Below are 23880 nucleotides of genomic sequence, written 5' to 3'. Positions count from 1 at the left end.
TGGGCTCCCAGCACTAAGAAACTTAATCTCTAACAGAGCAAGCCCTATTTTAACAATTTTTTAACATTGACTTAAATCTCAGTTCAAGATATCAAAATATTTTGCTTTCATGGTGGAAACCTTATGTCATTTCACATATGGTTTGATTTTCCTCAGACTTGGTGTTCCTTTGGAGTCACACGTCCCATTTACTTACAGCTCCGTCTTGAGTGGCTTGCGCTGGAGGAGAGCTGGGGTGGCCGCTGCAGTCCTCTGTAACACAAAGCAAACTTGAGAGCATGTGAACGATGCTTCACGATGTGAAGAGCTCTTCTGAAACCCCACACTCTTCCAGTTCCAGATGGTTGCCTGTCTTCTATAATTCAGAGTTGAAAAAAGGCATGTTGGCTTTCCAGGATGTACCCTAACAAGAGAAGGTTGAAAATTAAGAGTCTGAGATTTACAAGGCCAAGAAATTAGTTTAGGTCACCCGAGAATTACTCAGTTAAAGTCATTTGAAAAATAATTCAACATCTAAACTTATTGCCAGCAGGAGAAAGTCCACTATATAAACAGAAGCAACAAAACCATCAGCTTTAAATTTAAATAAAACCACCATAGACACAAGATGCATAGTATTACATGGATAGCAGTGCATGCACAAATAAGTAAAATAATTCATAAAATAAGTCACACTTTTCCTTATGGAGTAGTAGGTAAAATCTTCAGCCCATATATTCATGCATGCAAAAAAAATGTCATTTTTAAATTATCTTGATTAAATTTCTTTTGAGCCCCCATCTGGTAGGATGTGGGAAAAAAAATCTCGGGCTATCCCGGGTTTCCCTGTATTTCACTGGGAGATCATGATTTCTAGGACACTAGTGGGATGTCAGAGCATCAGTCGGAAGCATCTGAACCTCAGATGCTGTATCATCTAGTACCCATCTGGCATCCACCCGCATGTCTGCTGTCCCGTTGGGCCTTTGATCATTACTGCATGAATGTCACTATTGCATCTTCCTTGCCCCAGCTCCAAAGCTTCTTCAGGTATCAGCTCTCTCCCAACTACTTCTCTTCCCTCTCAGTGGGTGGGGGACATCATATTGCTCCCATTTATGTTGGGCACTCAGAATTGTTTCAGACCCCTTTGGGTAGACAGGAGCAGCTACATAATTTGTGCGGCTCAGGGCAAAATGAAAATGCTGGCCCTTGTTCAGAAATCATTGATAAGTTTAAGAGGCAGTAGGAAAGCACTGAGTCAAGTGTGAGGTCCTGTGTGACTGTACAGATCCCTCACTCACGATTCCAGCCTCCATGCAGTCACCCTACTCCTCTGTCTCCCACTATGGGGTATGTCAGTGATGAGATACTTCTTCCTAAGCAAAGCACAGGGTTGTCTCTTCTCAGTAGCTCAAACCTTTTTGGAGATTCCATCTCCCACCAGAACTCAACCTGGGGTAGGAATGGTTGGTGTACAGGGCCCCCTCTCCTAGGCCCATGGAACCCAGGCTGCTTTCTTTCTCCTCATCTTTCTCCCTCCACAGGGACAAACCTGTGGACTCCATCAAGTCTGGGAGTGTGACAGCCTTGGCTTTTTTCTATTCTTCTCAACATATTTTGTATAGGGGGGGCATCTGCTCATGCCCTAATACCATCACAGCTTAGCCTTTTGAAACTAAGCTAAACTAATGAGCAAGGTATCTTTACTCAAAGGCTTTTCTTCAATAATATGGTATCTGCCATTTATTATAGAACGTAGTTTGAAACACAAAAGCTCTGTGTTGACCTTCTTTTCTCTCTTTTTACTGTGATATCCCTTTCTGAAGTAAATAAGCATTTAAATAGTCCAGTTGCTAATGGACTGAGGAAACAGCCAATAGGTAACAGAAATGGGTGGAAAAGCAACTATTGGTCCTCAGTTTACCAATAAGGAGGTTAAATACATTGACCAAGGTCACACAATGAATTAAACGGTGGAGCTGGGATTTTAGCCTTGCGGTTTGGCCTGAGTCTGATATCTTAATCATAATGCTATGCTGCCTCTTCTAGTAAGCACTAATATATGGCAGCTTCAACATTTATAATGATGATAAAGTAGTGATAGTGGGTTCCTTATGTTCCCCAGAAATAAAAGCAAATACAGAACATCAAAACAAATATATTTAAGATACAAGAAAGGAAATTTTGTTTAGTGTAACATTGACTAGCTCTCACTGATCTTTAACACAATGTTAAAACAATAATAGAATAGTAGTGACCAACAGGCGCTAAGATGGGTTGTCTCATTTCTTTTTTATAGGGGCAGGCAGATCACACAATAATATAGGCCCTTATGTTCAAACAAGGTCCTGCACCTACTTGTTTTCAGTTACTCAGTTACATTTACAGGAGCCTAGTGGTAATCTTCAGTCTTCGTGATCTTTGAAAGCCACAAACCTTGAAGCAGAATCTTCCAGTAGGAAGGTGACAATCAGAGAGTGAATTCCTGAATATAAATCTATGCTTAGGCCATTTCAGGGAGATAGTGAGAGAACATGAGCTGCCCTAACTTAATCACTTTTTATCTGTGTGACCACAGATGAGACATTTAGCTTCTCTGAGCCTCCGTGGTAGTATCTATCATGTATGATAATGAATACAAGCACCTGTGTCAATGTCAGGAGAAATTCCACTATATAAACAGAAGCAACAAGATGTCAGAAATTTTAAGTGTCAAAAACATAATAGTTGCATTTCTTTTTCCTATTTTTTAGCTTCAGGCAGTAACAGCACCAATGTACATTTTTAGCTAGCACTTAGACATTGCTTTTTATGTGTCAAACGTTATTCAAAGCACTCAACATCTATTAACTCATTTAATCCTCAAAACACAACAATCCTATGGAGTAGGTACTATTACCTTATTTTACAGATAAGGAAACTGAAGTACAAAAATGTTAAGGAACTTGCCCAAGGTCATATAGTTGGAAAAGAACCCAGACAGCCTGCTCTAGAATCTACTATTTTAAAGCATCTAATAAATTATTTTATTTGTTTGACATGTGGCCTTTTACTTTTAGATGACTTTTTATACTCCTGATCTTTAAAGCAGTGCATGCTACTAGATAAAAATACTGAGAATATTTTAGTAATCTTAGGGTAGGCTGTCTTTCCTAAGCAAGACAAGGAAGTTGTAACCCATGAAGTAAAAGATAGAATAACTACATAAAAATTAAAAACCTCTAGGTAATTATAAACCAAGTTATAAGACAAATGACAAACTGGGAGATATACCTGTATTGAAAATAACAAAGAGTTAAATGCCATAATATATAAATTAATAATAAAAAGGGAGACAGTTCAATATAAAAATTGGTGAATAATATGGAAAGGCAAATTAAAAACAAGAAACAAATGATCAGTGTATATGAAAATAAGCTCAATCTCATCAGCAACAAAGAAATAATAAGTTAAACAAAAATGAGATACCACTTTTTACCCACTGGATTGTCAAAAAGAGGAAAAAAAAACCAATATCCCGAGGAGCAAATGTGTGGGCAAAAGAATATTTTTATATGATATTATAGAAGTACAAATTGCAATAACATTTTTGGAAAGAAACTTGGCAGCGCATATCAAAATGTAAAATGTATATGCTTTTCGATTTAGCAATCTACTTCTAGGAATCTAATCTACAGATATGTTGTGCATGCACCCAATGCTGTATGTCCAGGATGTTCACTGCAATATTATTGCTAATGGCCAAAAAAAAAAAAAAATGTAAATCAAAATTCAGCAAAGGGACTGATAAAATAAAGCTATAGCTTTGCAATAAAATAATACAAAGGAAGTGGAATTTTATGCACTGACATGGAACTATCGCCCAGAATATTGTTAAGAAAAGAGTTTTTTTGTGGAGTGAAGTGAATAGTACAATTCCCATTTACATAAACGAAAACCACTCACATACACAAATATAGTATGTAAATATTACAATATCCCTTATAGTGCAAACATACCTTATATAAATTTACAGTAATGGATCTGGAAGGACACACACTAAATGGTTGATAGTTATTATAAAAGAAATTATGCTCATGTGCGTCTCACGGGAACAGCACCTGAACTTGAATTTGCCTAATTCCTTATCTGTAAAGGACATCTATTTTCAGCATAGTGCTGGTCAGTATCATAGTGGACTCTGATTTTCACTCTGTAACATTTTATACCATCTGAACTTTTTACAATGAACATATACTCATTTATTATTTATCCAATTTCAAAATTTTTAAGGAATCAAATACAAAGAAACTAAAACACAGAAATATTGAAAAAATATGCTGTGGTGGCTAAAAAACACTCCCCAAAGATATCAGTTCCTAATCCCTGGAACCTCCAAATTTTACCTTATTTGGAAAAGGGGTCTCTGTAGATGGGCTTAAGTTAAGGATTTTGGCCTGAGGGGCCAAAATTATCCCAGTGGGCCCTAAATGAAATCACATGCATCCATATAATAGGCAGATGGAACGAGATTTAACTGCACACGAAGGGGAAGGTGAGGTGAAGGTGGAGCAGAGAAAGATTCGAAGATGCTGGTCTTGAAGATTTGAGTGATAAGGTCACAGGCCAAGGAATTCTGGCAACCACCAGAAGCAGGAAGGGGCAAGGAACATATTACCCTTTATAGCCACCAGGGAGGCCAGTTCTGCCAACGCCTCAATTTTGGCCCAGTGATACTAGTTTCAGAATTCTGGCCTCCAGAACTCTGAGATAATAAATTTCTGTTGTTTTAATCCACCCAATTTGTGGTAATTTGTTACAGTTCCACAGAAAACTGTATATGTACAGTTTAGAAAACTTAGAAAAATGCATAAATGTACATAGAAAAAAAATCACTTGTAATCTCACTGCCCAGGAATAACTGTGAACGTTTTTGGTGCATTTCTTTCTAAATCTTTTACTTTTAAAACATGAATATATATATAATTATTTTTGTATATTTTTAACTTTACTGAAGTATAGTTGATGTACAATAAACTGCATATATTTAAGTATACAACTTAGTGAGTTTTGACATGTGCATGCATCCATGAAACAACTACCACAATCAATATACAAATATTTTCATCATTCCCCCAAAATTCCCCATATCCTTTTATAACCTATCCCTCCCTAAATCTCTGTCCTCTGCTTTCTATAGAGTAGGTTGTATTTTCTAGAATTCTATGTATGTACTCTATTTTTATCTCTTATATCACTTGGCATAATGATTTTGAGATTCATCTATTTTGTGATATATCTCAAAAGTTCATTCCATTTTATTATTGAGAAGTATTCCATTATAGGATATACCACAATTTGTTAATCCATTCAACTGTTGATGGACATTTGGATTACCAGGTTTTGGTTATTACAGATAAAGCTGTTATATGAATTTTTATACAAGTCATTGTGAGGATATATGCTTTTATTCCTCTTTGCGTAAGTAACTTGAAGTGAAATGGGTGGGTCATAGGGTGGGTGGTGTTTTTTGTGTCTGTGCATATGTACATTTTTTGGTGCAAAGGTTTGCAATTTGCATCTTTTTCCTAAAGTGGTCCTTTCCCAATAAGTTACAAAACACCACCTTGTGGACAAAGCTTACACTTAGGCCACCCTGCCTGAGACTTGCAATCTCATTAATCAACAAGCACTTACTTGTTGAGCACAGACAGGGAAAGCCATGGCCAGCATTTATTACTAACCAAGGAAGCAGTAGAAAATACTAAACAGTGAATGTGGGAGGGCGAGAGAGAGAGCTATAGTCATTGAGAGGAGAGAAGGAACATCACTGGGTCCTCAGGGAAAATTTTAAGGAGGCAGGACAGGAACTGAAAGTTAAAGGATGAATGTTTCTAGGATTTGCTCTCAGGTATAAACAAGAATGAAACTCTGTGTTCCTGGGGCCCAGTTCACTATCAGTGGGTGACCAGTCAGCTCTGGCCACCAGATTACCGTTAAATGCGACTTGGCTGTTGTCCTATTGGGTCATCAGCATTCAGCTAGTACCATAGTGTAAAGGTAGAAAGGAGAGTTACATTTAAGAGAAGATGAAAAGAACACAGCAAGCAGAAAATAAAATGCCTTGAGTCTATTTTGCAGATTCAAACCCACAAATCGATCTTTCCTACTCTAAGTTGAGCAAACATAGGACATACCATACACCCAGACCAGCAGTAGCACACACATTTTGACATAATCTGGCCATGGAAAACAGTCATTTTAAAGAAGTCATTAAATCATCTGGCTAAAGGAGCTGCCTGTCAGTCCACATCTCAACTGCCAAATCTGAGTGGGCCTCTGATCTCCAATCTGAATTCCATTCTATACAAATGCTGGACACATTGCTTCACTCCAGAATTCAGCAGGCACACTTGATATTTAAAGCAGGTTATCTATTTTTAGTAGGTTGCAGAACATCTGTTGGCCTTTCTCCTTAATAGCCTGCTCAGTAGATGAGAAGGAAAAAGCAGTATAAAATCATTTTACTGTTCCATACCATGATTAGTTTTCTCAAGTTGACAGCCAGCCTTAACAAGATTCTCCTTTTCAGGAAAGGTTCTTTTGATGGATGGTGTCCCTGTGGCTCTAAACTGAATAGCAGAAGCAAGAAGGAGGTGAATTCTATTGTTGGAGAGTCGTTCTCTTGCTAACTCAGGTGTAATTGATAAAACCCCATACCCCACACAGCCCCAAAGTGCAAGTCCAAGAGAAAGGACAGGTCTTATTTTTTTGCTTTGTTTTAACTGAATTATTCCTAGCTCTGCTCCTTCTGGGCCTGAACTTGGTTACAAATAATAACCTGGGGCCAGAGCCAAGTTTAATATCACAGTACGTTTTTGGAGAAAACAAAAATTCTCCAAATCTCAATTAAAAAAACAAAATGGGGCTTCCCTGGTGGCGCAGTGGTTGAGAGTCCGCCTGCTGATGCAGGGGACGTGGGTTCATGCCCCGGTCTGGGAAGATCCCACATGCCACTGAGCCTGCACGTCCGAAGCCTGTGCTCCGCAACGGGAGAGGCCACAGCTGTGAGAGGCCCGCGTACGGCAAAAAAAAAAAAAAAAAAAAAAGGCATGTTATTACCAAAACAAAGGGATGTACGCTGGTTGAGAAATCCAGAGATTCGGGTAGGTAAATGGTTGATGAATTATAAAAATCTCATTACCCAACAAATCATCACAAGAAAGGTCCTGTGTTTTCTCATTCATGAAACTGGGAAGAATTAAGCCTGGGTGAAACTCAAATTTCTTTATTAAAATATGCCATGCTCTTGCCAGTGTGGTGAAGCATCTTTCCTTTGTAAACAAGCCCTTTGGCATTTGCGTCACTTGGCCAGGATCAGTAACAATCTCACTTCTTGGGCTGTTAAAGGCGGGCTGAGTGGATGTGTCTTTGAGAGGAAATATGGGAGGGAAAGCTCGCCTAAGATGTCAGTCTGACAAGATTTCACTTAGAATTTTAATGACAGGAATGACCCATCGGATGGAAACAAAGCTTTGAAAATAGGAGGGAAAAAAAAAAAACCCTCTTCATATGCATCCATGTATTTATAATTACATATAAATATATTCATCAATTACATATTTAGGTGTATTTATATTTAGGTGTATTTATATTTGTTTACATCCGTTATATCTATATTGTGGGATCTACAATTGTATCTGTGAAATAGTCCAGGTATAACATCTGAAAGGCCCTTATCACGTGGACTAGGACATTGCAGCTTTAGGAAATAGATATGTTTCCTGTAATTTGCTATTTGAAAAGGAACGTGAATTTAAAGACATAGCTTCAACAAAACTGACCATCAAAAGATTTTTAAAACCCAAAATTTGAAACAGAAAAATAAGCCACACTTAAGTGTCTTAATAATGACAACACATTTAGTTACAAGACTTAATTGAGAAAGGGGTACAAGTAATTATTAAAAGGCATTTGTGATTATAAAACAGCATTTATGGTAGTCTAGCTCACATAGGGATGCCTCATAGCACGGTTTCTTGGGGGTAAAAGTTCATGAGATGGTCACACATATCTGACAATTTCATCCCATCACTTATCATTTCAGTGAGCACGTACAGGATTCCTACTATGTGCCAAAGAGTATTCTATTCATTGGAAACGTAAAGACATGTGGTATGTGCAGCTCTGCTTTGTCATTACAGTCAGTGAGTGTGGAGTCTTTTCTCCCAGAGTGCAGCAAGCCCTCCCTCTCCAAACTCCAAAGCTCCTTATCAGAGCACGTTTTCTGATGCAGAACACCAAAAGCAAGCACAACTCATCTTCATCAAAACATTTAATTGCATAAGTTTAGAGTAGCAAATGTTGTCCCCACATAGAACGAAATACTATTAGAATAAAGTGTTCTTACTCTGACATCCTATGTGCAGTATCCATTATTCAGACTATCTTTCAATTTTGACCCACTTGTGCTATGCTTTTATACATTGACACACACCTTCATGATAACTACCATTGTTTGCCACTGCAGGGCTCTGGACTGGGCACATAAATATACTGTCTCATCTAACCTCACAACCACCACTTACAATAAGTACTATCATAACCATTTGCATTAAAAAAGCGACACTGAGGCCACGGGAAGATAAATAATGTGGCAAAGGTCACAGCCAGTGAGTGGCAGAGCTGCGACTCAAACACTGGTCTAGGTGATTCCAAAACTCTGGTCCTTCCACTCTATGCTGTAGTTGTCTGTCTCATCTTAACCTTGTCCTTCCAAAAGAGCCAGGTGATTCAGGCGTTGGTACCCATTTCTGCCAATTCATGTCATTGCTTTCCCCTCGGTCACTTCAGATAGTCTTTCCCTGCCATTAGCCATCCCCACCATGTCGGCTATTCTCAGACTAATCCAGAGTCCACACAAATAGAAACACTGGCCAACTGAAGTACTAGTTATTAAAGTTAATGAGAGTAAGATGTTTAATGCGTTGGAAAACAGATTCTTAAAGTTCATTCACATTTGTAATGAGTAAAAAGCAACAAACTTTAAATGGCACATGACTTCTTCACTGGTTTTCAGCCTTAACTTCCAAGAAGGCTTTAGAATTATTAAATGTTATACCCTGACAAAGACATAGTAACAGAACTTCCACTTAATAAAATATTTATGTACTAGCTGACAAAAAGTCTTTTCAGTAAGTTAGATAATTGAAAACAGAAAAGGTAAACTGGGAAGCACAATATATACATGTTGACTAGCAGGGATTTTTTAAATGATTGATTATGAATTCTGTAACATTTCAGTGTGGTACACATTCAGTTAGTTATTATTGATACAACTGGTTATCAATTTTAGCTTTAAAAACATAACCGGGTGTCTCTGTGACACAACTGTTGGCGGTTCAAGCCTAACCAAAGGTGTAATTTGACCTTTCAAGGATTTAGGATTTTCCTGCTGTTTATCACCTGCAAATTTCCTCCTGTAAAATTTATCCAGCAGCATTTGGGGCCCTATCCACTTCATGTCTGATACTTGTTAAGGGCTCCCCTAGCTCCCCAGTCCTGATATCTGTCAAGGGCCACCCCACTTCCCCAATCTGACTCTCATGGAGTATCTGCTGGGATATCGGATTTATACCTTTGTAACAGGAACTCCTGAAACAGAGACCTAAGAACCCAAGTTCTGGCAGGATAAAATCTTTAACAACAATGAGACACCACTACACACCTATTAAAGTGGTGTAAATCTGGAACACTGACAGCACTGAATGCTGATGAAGATGTGGAGCAACAGGGATGCTCAGAAATTACTGGTGAGAATGCAAAACGGCACAGCCACTTTAGAAGACAGTCTGGCTTTTTTATTTTTTATTTTTTTACAAAGCTAAACATACTCTTACCATACAATCCAGCAATCACATTCCTTGGTATTTACTCAAAGGAGCTGAAAACCTATGTCCACATGAAAACCTGCACACAGATGTGTATAGAAGCTCTGTTCATAATTACCAAAATTTGGAAGCAACTAAGATGTCCTTCAGTAGGTGAATGGATAAACAAACTGTGATTCACTCAGACAATGGAATATTATTCAGCACTAAAAAGAAATGAGCTATCAATCCTTAAAAATACATGAAGGAATCTTAAATGCATATTACTAAGTGAAAGAAGCGAATCTGGAAAGGTTGCATACTGTATGATTCCAACTCTATGACATCCTGGAAAAGGTAAAACTATAGAGACAGTAAAAAGATCAATGGCTGGAGGGAAGGTGGGAAATGAACAGAAGGGGCACAGAGAATTTTTAGGGCAGTGAAAATACTCCATATGATACTACAGTGGTAGATACATGTCATTATACATTTCTCAAGACCCTGCAGCATGTACACCACCAAGAGTGAACCCTAATGTAAACTATGAACGTCAGGTGAAAATGATGTATCAAGGTAGATTCATCAGTTGGAATAAATACACCACTCTGGTGGGAGATGTTGATAATGGGGAAGGCCATGCATGTGTGGGGCAGGGGGTATATGGGAAATCTACCTTCCTCTCAGTTTTGCTATGAACCTAAAACTGATGTAAAAAATAAAATTTTGTAGATAGATAGAGCCTAGTTTACAAACAACTATAAGTAGAGAAAAATGTCTCAGTTAGATGAAAGGCAACAAAATGATCATATTTGATTCACTTAATTTTTCTCTCAGTGGGTGTAAATAACAAACTGACTTAAAGATAGTTGAGTTTTGATGAAATATCCTTTTTAAATTAAAAAAAGATAGTTATTTTAAATAGAAATGTCATCATTATTTGAATGTATTCAACTCACAGTGCTGTTGGGTGGGTGGGGGTGGGAGTGAATTTCTTCAGAGAAAAAAAACATTGTGTTCAGTACTGAGCAGACATGGAAAGTTGAAAGTATCCCAACTGTGTTGGCTACATGTTTATATAACTGGTGAATGTGAACTTTTTTTATGGTATAATTTCATACACAAAGGCTGAATTAAAAAAGAAAGAGATTAATGAAAGAAAATCCACTAATATTCACTTGAAATCAAATACATATAATTTAAAGCAGAGAATAAAAATGCTAGCTGGTTAAGGCTTGCTGTTTTGCTTTTTTTTTTAAAAAAAAAAAAAAAGGCTTTAAAATGTTTCTTTCTATGTCCCTCAACCTTCACATCTTTCATTGAAGGAGTTTTTATTTATTTATTTTTTTCATTTTCTCTATGGTGATATAATCAAAGGAGAAATATATGAGAAGCCTGATAATTTCAGAGTCTTCATTTCAAACCATTAAAGCTGAATTGCATCATTTCCTTTCTAAAGATTGAAGCTCTCCAAAAGTGAACAGATGAAAGGTCTCAGCTTTCTAGGATACTTGTTCATCCACTTATACAAATAACATATAATAATATGCATTCTAAGACTAGTTATTTTTCCTTTAGTATTTCAAAACAGTATGAATTGATGTAGTCTAGATCAGCTATTAAGCCCCTCCATTGCTTGCCCATCAAGAGCTGGTCGGCAGCAGAGGTTTAGAGAGCTGCATTACTGAGCCACAGCATTACCAAACAATGATCATCATATGAAAGTAGATTCTCCATCATAAACAAAATTTTTTGTGGCTGAAATTATGATTCTGGGTGCAGGCCTCCAGCTCGAGCATCAACATTGATGCAAAATTGATGAAACTTCCAAGTGAAATTGCACTGTTTGATCTTCACAGCCCTGGAATAACATAGCTTAAAGCTACAGTTTCTGTAAACTTACTCTGCACAAACAACTTAGCCAGTACGGATGTATTGACATAGAGTGCCCATGAATGACATTAGGGCTACTTAGAAAAGAGGCAAAATAACAGCAAAAGAATGCAGCAATTGGTTCTGAAAATTACCTTTTTCCAGTGACCCTCTCTGAAAAATTACCATTTTCTGCTGAATCTCACTCAAAAATTACCTTTTCCAACTGAAGCTCTCTCAAAGTGCCTTGATGTTAAGCAATATAGTTTTAAGTTGAAAATGTCACAAGGCCATGAAAAGAAATTGATAGAAAATTTCAGGGCTCCTTGTTGATATTTGAAGCAGCCTGTGGATTTTTGTTCTTTAACACAGATCTGCTCTGCTGTACTACCACTTTGATTTCTGTATTGCCAAAAACAGCATGTTTCTAGGCTTAATGGTTTCACAGAGAAGAGTGCGAAGGTGATTTAGTTATTTTTTGCCAAGATTCTGTTACTAGTAGGAAATTGGTAAACAGATGTTTTCAAAATCCTCTCCACTCACCGTGGAACTTTTTAAAAAGTGCAGTAAATAAAATTTTGAAATTTCTTTATCTTTTGAAAGAAACTATAATTCTAGTTACTGTAGTATCCTTTTAGGAATTAGGCACTTGAGCTGAGACTTTTTTTTTTCCTGACAGGAGGAATTTTATTTCTTCAGTCAAAAGACGCAGGAAAGGCTTCATGCATCTTGGAAGAAGGATCATTGGACTGGACATCCAAGGACTTCATCCAAATGTTCTAGACTTGAGTCTACCGCTCACAGAAGCATGACCTTAGGCAAGTCCTAATGGAATAAGGGAATGGACAGGATAATGTCAGAGGTTCCCTCCAGCTCTAAATTTCTATAGTTTCCTCTTAGTCCAGATTTAAAGACAAAACATGTATCAGGGGTTTGTTATTATAGGTGTTACTAAAAGAGAAGTTGTAGAATTTTTTTGCTTGTTTGGGTTATATATGTGTGTGTGTATGTGTGTCCTTGAAAACCAAAGAAATGCTCCCCAACCTGAGATGCTTTGGGTCTGATCTCATAGAGGAACAACCTAGGTGGTTACAATGTCAAAGTAATTGACCCCTCCCTGCCACACAGATGAATTCTCTCCCTTTCTTGCTCACCTTTTCTTCTCTCTGCCTATCTGCTTCTTTCCACCCTCAGTTCTCCCCCTCTGCCTGTCTGTTTTCTTTCCCTCCCTCCCTTTCTTCTATCTTCACTCATGAGCCTTTTAATTTCTCCTTAGTACCTGCCAAGAAGATCTTGCTGGTAGAATGCAAGATTCCGAATAATATGGACTGCTATAGTAGATCAATCTTTAATATTTTTTCAAAGTCATGAAATAATTAGGATTAGACATGCACCAAATGACAATTTGGGGTAAGTACTTAATGATCAGTATGGACTAAAATCAATATTCTGCTAAAGCTGAGGTTAAATAAATCTTAGAATATGATAATAAGTCTGAATGTTTATATTTAAAATTAATTAGAGTTAAAATTTTATTAACATTTTTAATAGTCCAATGTTAAAGTTTTAACACTATGATGCAGGAATAATAGTATCTTCATTTGCTCATTGCTAAATTGCCTTTGCAGTCTTTATCTTCATTTATGATGCTAAGTAGATTCTCACTTTCAAGGGGCACATTTAATATTTGATAAACTGTTTTGTGCAAAACAAGATAAAAATTTTTAAAAACACTTTTTAGTAGCGTTTTCTATGAGAAACTGTACCTATGTTACATAACTTTGGCAAATATTCTTAAAAATCCTTCATTTCAATTACAGAATATGGTTGATAATCAAAGTAATAATTACAGAAAATTTTTAATTTAAGTTTTTAGACTACATAGATCCAAAACTATAAGAAATTGTCTTATTAATGCATTTTTGTAAAGCCTGTTGTTTTGAAGTTTGATTGATAAGAATAAAATGTGCTTTAATGACATCATATTTTTCTAATGTTTTCCTTTTTCTTCATGCATTTTATATTCTTCATTTTATCATGGATATTATTGTACAGCATTTTGGAGTTTTTTTCTCAAACAATTTTGAAATTGAAAAGATATTCTGCTTGTAATTCATTCTCCCAAGATGGGATGAATTCCAAAATGTTACTTTTTCTTGAAACACTCACAAACAAAATAAAATTAAATGTCTAAAATTTAAATACAGTTCCTGGCGGAATACGAGAGAACATGTCCTCTCGTACATTGCTGTGGGAATTCAACCTCTATGGAGGGAGTTTGGAATATCTAACGATACTACAAACACATTTACCCTTTGTTCCAATAATCTCACTTCTAGGAATTTTTCATATTGCTCCAACAATATGAAAATAAATAGACACAAGGTTATTGACTATAGCATTATTTGTAATTGGAAAATATTGCATATTTCTAAATGTTCAAACATAGGTTTTTGGGAAAATAAACAATGCTACATATAGACAATGGAGTACTATGCAGCTATAAAAAGAGAAAGAAAGAAAGAATGAGAAAGATTCTGTGAATGGTTAGGGAGTGATTTCTAGGAGATATTTTTAAGTGAAAAAAGCAAAGTGCAAAACAGTATGTATATATTTAAAAAAAATTTTATCATAATATTTCAGCTCATACTCTGAATACTGAAGCAATATGAATGACTCAATAGTTTAGCTCAGATTTTACAGAGGATATATCTATCTTTATCATTATTTGGGGTTTGATTTTTAAAAATCTTACACTTTAATATATTTCTTCAAAGTAGATAAGTTGAATCTCTTCTGTGTGAATTTTTTTCTTTTTTTAATTTAAGATTTAAAAAAGTCTTTTCCAATAAATAAATAAATAAATATATATATATATCCACATACTACCTTCATACTATCTTTTGTGTAAAAAAGAAGATAGAGAAAATGCAATGTCTGCTTATCTTTATGAAAAAATAAAGGAAGAGTAAACCAGAAAACAATGAAATTGGCTATCTAGAAGACGTTGGGGATGTGGGTGAAAGGGGGGAATGATATAGTGGGGAGTGACACTTCTATGAGTGTACTTTTTGAATAGTTTGATTTCTGGAAACATGTTTATAGTCTATATATTCATAAATTAAAATGAAATCAGTGAGAACGGTAGGAAGGGGCCTTAACACTGAAAACAAGCTGAAACCAATGGTATTTCAAAGGAACACCATAATCACAGTGAAGGTGAAAGAAGAAAAAACGGTGTAGGGAGAAGGGAGGGAGGGAGAAGTAAGGAAAGCAAGCAGAAAGACAGAAAGAAAGAAAGAAAGAAAGAGAAAAAGAGAAAGGAAGGAAGGAAGGAAGGAAGGAAGGAAGGAAGGAAGGAAGGAAGGAAGGAAGAAAGGAGGGAGGAATCTAAATAACTTATGAACACAGATTTTGACTATATACTCTTAGTCTTTGGGAGAGGTGGATAGGTAGCTATGTGGGGGGAAAGAACTGCAGAGAAATCATGAACTCTTTCAATAGGTTTGTTTATTGTAATAGTATAGGTGAAGCAATTCTGAAACTATTTTAGATGTATTATAGGATTGAGAAAATAAATAAATGTGTTGTTGGGAACGAGGTTCTCACTGTGGAAGAAGGGACATACAAATACGCAATGGAGGAAGGCAAGAAAGAACCCTGTGGGGATGGACTGGAATTGGTGTCATGATTTTTAAAATATGTATGTATGTATATTTGCAACATATAGGCATATATATATTTATATGTATAATTGTATGTATATGTATACATATGTATATATGTGTGTATATATATGTGTGTACATGTATAATTTTTAGGCTCTGCCCATTGAATCAAGAGTCAAAAATCAAAAACAGCCCGGTAGCCGTGACACTTAGTGTCCAGATCTTGGAATCAGGGCTCTTCAGATAAATGGTTAATTCCAGGCCTGGACAGAGTATGTATAAGAGAAGCCTAGAACATCTTGTTATGCCAAGAGTAAGGAAGTCCTTAAAAATAAGGAGAAATATTTATATATATATTAATATAGAGAGATATTATATTATAATGATTTTAATAATTATATGATATGTAATAATATATAATGATAAAATATATATATATATATATATATATATATATATATATTTGTGTGTGTGTGTGTGTGGTACGCGGGCCTCTCACTGTTGTGGTCTCTCCCGTTGCAGAGCACAGGCTCCGGACGCACAGGCTCAGCGGCTATGGCTCACGGGCCCAGCCGCTCTGCGGCATGTGGGATCCTCCCGTACCGGGGCACGAACCCGTGTCCCCTGCATTGGCAGGTGAACTCTCAACCACTGCGCCACCAGGGAAGCCCGATAAAAATATTTTTATATATCATATATATATAGAGAGAGAGAAAAAGAGAACACAGAGGTCAACTTGAAGAGGTGCCAACTGGAACAATCTGAACATCAAAATAATTAAATACAGTAATGAATTATAAACCTCGAGGAAACAGGATTTCATAATTCCATAAAAATATTAAATAGACAAATAAATAAATTGAAGGAATGGGGGCTCTTGCTTGCAGTAGAGGCCACATGCTAACTAGAAAATGTGGAAGTAGCTAAAGTTGGAAAAAGTCAACATCCTGCAATTATCACACTAAAGACTGTATCAGGAAATAATCATTATTGATACTAAATCCAGGGGGAAATTTTGATGAGGAGCAGGATATTTTCATGCCCTTAAAGTGTATCTTATTAGTAGTAAAAGAGAAAACCAGTACAGAAATCAGAAATACCTTCACCAGATGATCAAAATTCACATACCAAAGAGGGCCAGATAGGCATTGTGTGCTTCTAGATGATACCCAAGAAGGAAACATCACCTACACAGTACTGTGGCAGAGAATGGTTAAGGTGAATCGGCTCATGGCAAAGCATCAGACAAAATAAAAAATATTCTATTTAAAGCAAGTAAGGGGACCTACATTCTTCAAAGTCAGTGTCAGTTCCTTCTAGTTATGTGGAGCTCCCCTTTTCAGTCCTCCAGCTGTTTTAGTTACCCCACCAGCTTACACTTCTGTGACTGCATCCCCATCTGGGGCTAAATGGCAGGAGGACAGAGAGAGGAAAAAAGCAACATGTGTCTTCCCCACCTTGTTGAAATCACAGCTATACTTATTGAGAGAGGAAAATTCTCCACTCTCAGAGTTTGGGCCGCTGTGGGCTCTCTTTGCAGTCCCCACCATCACTGGCAAGAGATTCCTTGAGGTCTGGGAAGTGAGAAAATGGAAAGGAATAAAAGGAAATTTCTGCACTCTCTTCCATTGTTTCGGGTCCCTTTTCCTGCTCTTTGAGCCAGAACTAGAGGACTTCCAAAGGTCTCTCTTATTCTGCTGATGACCACTTCAGGGCTTTAGGCTGTGTTGAGTTCAGGCAGGGAGATATCAAAGGGGAAAAAAAGGTAAAATCACCACAGGTTGGGTATTATTTCAAATTCTGGTCTTCTTCCCCAATCTACCTGCTACTACTTACTTTTCAGAGTCCTAAAATAGCTGCACCAGAAATTCTGTCCAGATTTTTTATAGCTACAGAGAGATAGACAGAGTGAGGTATGATTATCTCATTTTACCCAGAACCAGAAGTCCTTTAGATATCTTTTTATATTGATTTTAATTTAATTCAGTTGTGGTCAGAGAACATACTCCATAATATTTCAGTATTTTAAAATTTATTGATTATTTCTTGTGGCCCAACATATGGACTCTCTTGGTAAACATGAACATGCAATTGAAAAGAAAAGTTGTTGGGTTTAATGTCCTATAGATGTCAATTAAGTCAAGCTGATTGATAGTGTCATTCATGCTTTTCTATATCTTTACTGTTTTTTTGTTAGTTTGTTTACTGTACTATCAGTTACTGGCAAAGGGGTATTAAATCTTCAACCAGGATGGAGGATTTGATCTTTCACTTTTTGCTTTATATGTTTTGAAGCACTGTTAGTAGTTGGATACATATTTATAATTGTTCTGGTCTTCTTGATGTGCTGACTCTTTCATTACTATCAAACATTCCTCTTTATCTTTAATGATGTTTTTTGTCCTGAAATCTATTTTCCTAATATTTTTTATTATTTTCTTGATATATATTTTTTCTGTCTTTTTATTTTCTACCTATTTGTTTCTCTGTATTTAAAGTGTACCTACTGGGGCTTTCCTGGTGGCACAGTGGTTGAGAGTCCGCCTGCCGATGCGGAGGACACGGGTTCATGCCCCGGTGTGGGAAGATCCCACATGCCGCTGAGCGGCTAGGCCCGTGAGCCATGGCCGCTGAGCCTGCACATCCGGAGCCTGTGCTCCGCAATGGGAGAGGCCACAACAGTGAGAGGCCCGCATACGCAAAAATAAATAAATAAATAATAAAGTGTACCTCTTGTAGACAGCAAGTATTTGGGTCTGGGTTTTTTTTTAAATCTAGTTTGACAATGTTCTCTTTTTTTTTTTTCATGATTTTTTTTTAATCTTTATTGGAGTATAACTGCTTTACAATGGTGTGTTAGTTTCTGCTGTATAACAAAGTGAATCAGCTATACATAAACATATATCCCCATATCTCCTGCCTCTTGCATCTCCCTCCCACCCTCCCTATCCTACCCCTCTAGGTGGACACAAAGCACTGAGCTGATCTGCCTGTGCTATGTGGCTGCTTCCCACTAGCTATCTATTTTACATTTGGTAGTGTATATATGTCCATGCCACTATCTCATTTCGTCCCAGCTTACCCTTCCCCCTCCCCGTGTCCTCAAGTCCATTCTCTACATCTGTCTTTATTCCTGTCCTGCCCCTAGGTTCTTCAGAACCTTTTTTTTTTTTTGATTCCACATATATGTGTTAGCATATGGTATTTGTCTTTCTCTTTCTGACTTACTTCACTCTGTATGACAGACTCTAGGTCCATCCACCTCACTACAAATAACTCAATTTTGTTTCTTTCTATGGCTGAGTAATATTCCATTGTATATATGTGCCACATCTTTATCAATTCATCTGTCAGTGGACACTTAGGTTGCTTCCATATCCTGGCCATTGTAAATAGAGCTGCAATTAACAGACAATGTTCTCTTATTTGGAGTGTTTAGACCATCTACATTTGAAATGGTTATTGACATGGTTAGATTTCGTTCAACCATTATATTGTATGTTTTCTATTTGTCTCATCAGTTTTGTTCTTTATGCCTCCTTTCCTCTTTTTTTTTGCTTAATCAAATATATTTTAGCATCGCATTTTAAGATACTGCTTTGCCTTTTCAGAGTACAAATTGATCGTCACAATATTTAGGTCCCTTCAATAATTTGTCATTAACTGTCTTTCTAGCCCCCGTGTGCTATCGGCCTTCCCCAGCCCTCCCTCTGTGCCCTCTATATATTGTCCATTTTAAACTTCTCAGTATGACATGTTATAACCATCTCTGATTATTCCATACCTTCTGGGTACCATAATATGTTCATAAACACAAATTAAATTATTAAAAGTCAAACTCTAGCCACTACACTAACATGGTACATTTGACAACACAACAAAGGAAGCAAATAGAGAGTAAGAACTTTAAACATTTTCAACCTCACCTCATTTATTCCCTAATATTAGCAGGAAGGTATTCTTGAGCTACTGCAGCACATTTTTTTTTTTTTTTTTGCAGCACATACACAAGGGAAAAGCATATGTCTGGTACTGCATGGATTGGTGTAATCATAAATAAAAATAGAAATAGTGAAGGCTTTTGAAATTGAGTTGATTAAAGGTTTACACCTTCAAATATAATTTTTTATCATAAAGAGAACCTGAATTTCTCTGTGTTTAATTTATTAGTCATAATACAAGGAAGTGGCCAATCTTGGGTGAATTCATGTGGATTAAGAGAGAATGCAGAAGAAGAAGAGAATTGCCCAGGATGAGACAGCTAAAGAAAAAAATAATAATCTAGACATGACCAAGATAGAGCCATTTCTCATAGATACTTCTGAACAAAACATATCAATTCTCTAGTGAAAAGGTTAAGAGATAAAGCAAACTGTAGGTATAGCATTTCTTAATTGTAGATTGGCATCTCACTATATTTATAACCATACATATACACTTAACCATATATTAAATTGTATATAATTCTTCCCATATTGTGTATTGTAACATTCTCAACTTATATTTAATTGTCTAAAGTTTTAAGTTAAAAGAATCTTCAGAAGTATTGTTAAAATGAAACATCTCTAATCAAGTAGTCTCAGTAATTATTGCATTCAAGATTATATTATTCAGTCTAGACTTATCAGTTAACTGCAACCATTACAGAATAATAAATAAACAAGACCTATGCTTACTTAGGTATATCACACTTAACATTCCCTTAAGGTGTTTTCTCTGCCCAGTCAGCCTTTCCTCCATTTCTATGGTTGAAAGGCCTTTATTCATTCTCAAGACCCATCTTTAAATTATTGCTGTGGTAGGTCATTTACAGATAGCATTAATTTGTTATTCCTTCGTCCATGTTCCCACAGCACTCTGTTTTTACCTCTACCAAAATTCTTATCATTAGTATTAGATTTATCTGCTTCTGTTTCTTTTTTTCCCCCAATCGATGACCACCCTCATAGCATTTATTGCAGCTCAGGGAAAGAGCAGATAAAGGAGAAAGGAAGAATTCCATATTTTATCCAATTAAAAATGAACACTTTCTTTTTCACATTTTAACACCTCTGAGAAAGGGCTGTATCTTACAATTTTTGTCTCTTACAGAAGAAATCTGGCAAGCAATCATGATGTAGTTGTTATTAGTTGTTATTGTCTGTATATGCATGAACATGGTCATTTCAACTATCAGGCCTAAATGACTACAAACTCATTGAAGCCCATTTTACAAAGGAATACAAGTCATGCTTGCTGTCTGAAAACTTTCTAGTGTGTTTAAGAAAGGTCCAGCAGCAAAACTTGCAGAACTTGCATCAGAAGCTTGGAAGAAAATTCCAGAGACTAAAATAAATTTTCTTTAAAATATGCTGTATCACCAATCCTCTTGACAGAATATTATGTGGATAAACACTAATGTTAATTTTTTAAGTTAAATAGGGAATTAAAAGAGCCTATCTCACATATAGAGATATATGGATAACTTTACGAATATCTTAGCCAATTTATTTCTTGTATATTTTCCTCTTTGGGTATTCACAAGAGTAACATGTGACTTAAAAAATTATTGAAGGGCTTCCCTGGTGGCGCAGTGGTTGAGAGTCCGCCTGCCGATGCAGGGACACGGGTTCGTGCCCTGATCTGGGAAGATCCCACATGGCGCGGAGTCTGCGCGTCTGGAGCCTGTGCTCCGCAGCGGGAGAGGCCACAACAGTGAGAGGCCCGCGTACTGAAAAAAAAAAAATTATTGAAGTATAACTGACTTACAATATTATATTAGTTTCAGCTATATACAACATAGTGATTTGATATTTTTATACATTATAAAATGATCACCAGGATAAAACTAGTTACCATCTGTCACCATACAAAATTACTACAATATTGACTATGTTTCCTGTGCTGTACACTACAACCCCATAACTTCTTTATATTGTAACTGGGGTTGTACCTCTTAATCCCTCACCCATTTCATTCATTTCCCCCACTATCCTCCCCTCTAGTAATCACACTAGAGTTTGATCACACTAGAAACAGACCCTGTATCTGAGTCTTTTTTCGTTTTGTTATGTTTTTCAGATTGCACATGTAAGTGAAATCATATGGTATTTGTCTTTCTCTGTCTGACTTACTTCATTTAGCTTAATACCCTCTAGGTCTATCGATGTTGTTGCAAATGGTAAGATTTCATTCTTTTTATGGTCAAGTAATTTTCCACTGTACATATATGCCACATCTTTATCTATTAATCTATCAGTAGACACTTAGGTTGCTTCCATATCTTGGCTGTTGGAAATAATGCTGCAATGAACAGAGGGGTGCATATATCTTTTCGAATTAGTGTTTTTGTTTTCTTCTGAAAAATACCCAGAGGTGGAATTGTTCAATTGTATAGTAGTTCTATTTTTAATTTTTTGAGGAACCTCCATGCTGTTTTCCATCAATTCTATATCATCAAATTCTATATCAATTTACAATCCCATCAACAGTGTACAAGTGTTCTCTTTTCTCCACATCCTTGCCAACACTTATTATTTTTTGTCTTTTTAATAATAGCCACTCTGACAGGTGTGAGACGATATCTCATTGTGGTTTTGATTTGCATTTCTCTGATGGTGTTGAACATCTTTTCATGTGTCTGTTGGCCATCTGTATATCTTCTTTGGAAATATGTCTATTCAATTCCTCTGCCCATTTTTAATTGGGTTGTTTGCTTATTTTATGTTGAGTTGTACGAGTTCTTTGTATATTTTGAATTTAAACCCTTATCAGATATATCATTTGCAAATATCTTTTAATATCAAAGAGCATACTGCCTATGTTTTCTTCTGGGATTCTGATGTTTCTGGTATCACATTTAAGACCTTAGTCCATTTTGAGTTTATTTTTGTATATGGTGTGAGGAAGTAGTCCAGTTTGATTATTTTGCATGTAGCTGTCTAGTTTTCCCAACACTATTTATTGAAGAGGTTGTCTTTTCCCCATTATATATTCTTGTCCTCTTTGTCATAGATTAATTGACCATATAAGTGTGGGTTTATTTCTGGGCTCTCTGTTCTGTTCCATTGATCTATGTGTCTGCTTTTGTACCAGCACCAAACTCTTTTGATTACTGTAGCTTTGTAATATAGTTTGAAATCAGGGAGTGTGATACATGAAACTTTGCTCTTCTTTCTCAGGATTGTTTTGGCTCTTCAAGGTTTTTTGTGTTTCCACACAAATTTTATAATTATTTATTCTAGTTCTATGGGAAAAAATGCCATTGGTATTTTGATAGGGACTGCATTGAATCTGTAGACTGCCTTGGAGAGTATGGTCATTTTAACAACATAAATTCTTTCAATTCATGAGCACAGTGTATCCTTCCATTTGTTTGTGTCATCTTGATTTTCTTTCCTCAATGTCTTAGAGTCAACAGTCTTATAGTGTTCATCCACTCTTCTCCTGTGTTCACTGAGAATTTTTATGATCATTAACTTGAACTCTTTATTGGATAGATTGCTTATCTCTACTTCATTTAGTTCTTCTTTTGGGATTTTGTCTGGTTCCTTCATTTGGAACATACTCCTCTGTCTCCTCATTTTGCCTAATTTCTCTGTGTTCATTTCTATGTATTAGGTTGGTTGGTTATGTTTCCCAATCTTCAAGAAGTGGGTTATGTAAGAGACATCTATGGGACACAGCAGCACACTCCCCTTTAGTGACTAGAGCTATATGCTATAGGGGTGCCTCTTATGTGGGCTGTGTGGGCCCCTCTGTTGTGGTGGGGCCAACTACTGTGGGCATACTGGCTCAGTTGGCTGCCAGAGTCTGCCTTGAGTGGTGGCTGCCAGCTCACTGGGGCATGTGGCTGGGTCCTGTCATGACTGGCTGTGAGGCCAGAGGGGCCCTAAGCTGCTGCTGGCCTGCTGGTGGATGGGGCCAGGTCCCAGAGAGGCTTGTTGTGGGGAATCAGGGAGTCCCAGTCTGGTGTTGGCCCACTGGTGGGCAGGTAACCTTCCAGCACTAATAGACTAGAGAGAGGACTTCAAAATGGCACTTGACAGTACCAGTGCCCTCATGGTTGAACAAGCTCCCCAAAATGACTGCTGCCAGCATCTGTGTTTCCAGGGTGAGCCCTAGTTGCCTCCTATCCCATTATCAGGCACCTCAAGATCAGCAAGTGGGTCTGACCCAGGCTCCTTCTAAATTACTGCCTCTAGGGACTTCCCTGGTGGTGCAGTGGTTAAGACTCTGCACTTCTACTGAAGAGGGCACGGGTTCAATCCCTGGTCGGGGAACTAAGATACCGCATGTCATGTGGTGTGGCAAAAAAAAAAAAAAAAAAAAAAAAAATTACTGCCTCTGCACTGGGATTCTGAGCATGTGAGATTTTGTGTGTGCCCTTTAAGAGATGAGTCTCTGTTTCCTACAGCCATCTAGCTCTCCCATATGTAAGCCCCACTGGCCTTCAAAGCCAGATGTTTTGGGGACTCATCTTCCTGGTGCAGGACCCCTTGGCTGGGGAGCCCAATGTAGGGCTTGGACCC

The sequence above is a fragment of the Grampus griseus genome (assembly GCF_964374135.1).
Source record: "Grampus griseus genome assembly, chromosome: 1".
NCBI lineage: Eukaryota > Metazoa > Chordata > Mammalia > Artiodactyla > Delphinidae > Grampus > Grampus griseus.
Note: the sequence above shows the minus strand (reverse complement) of the source record.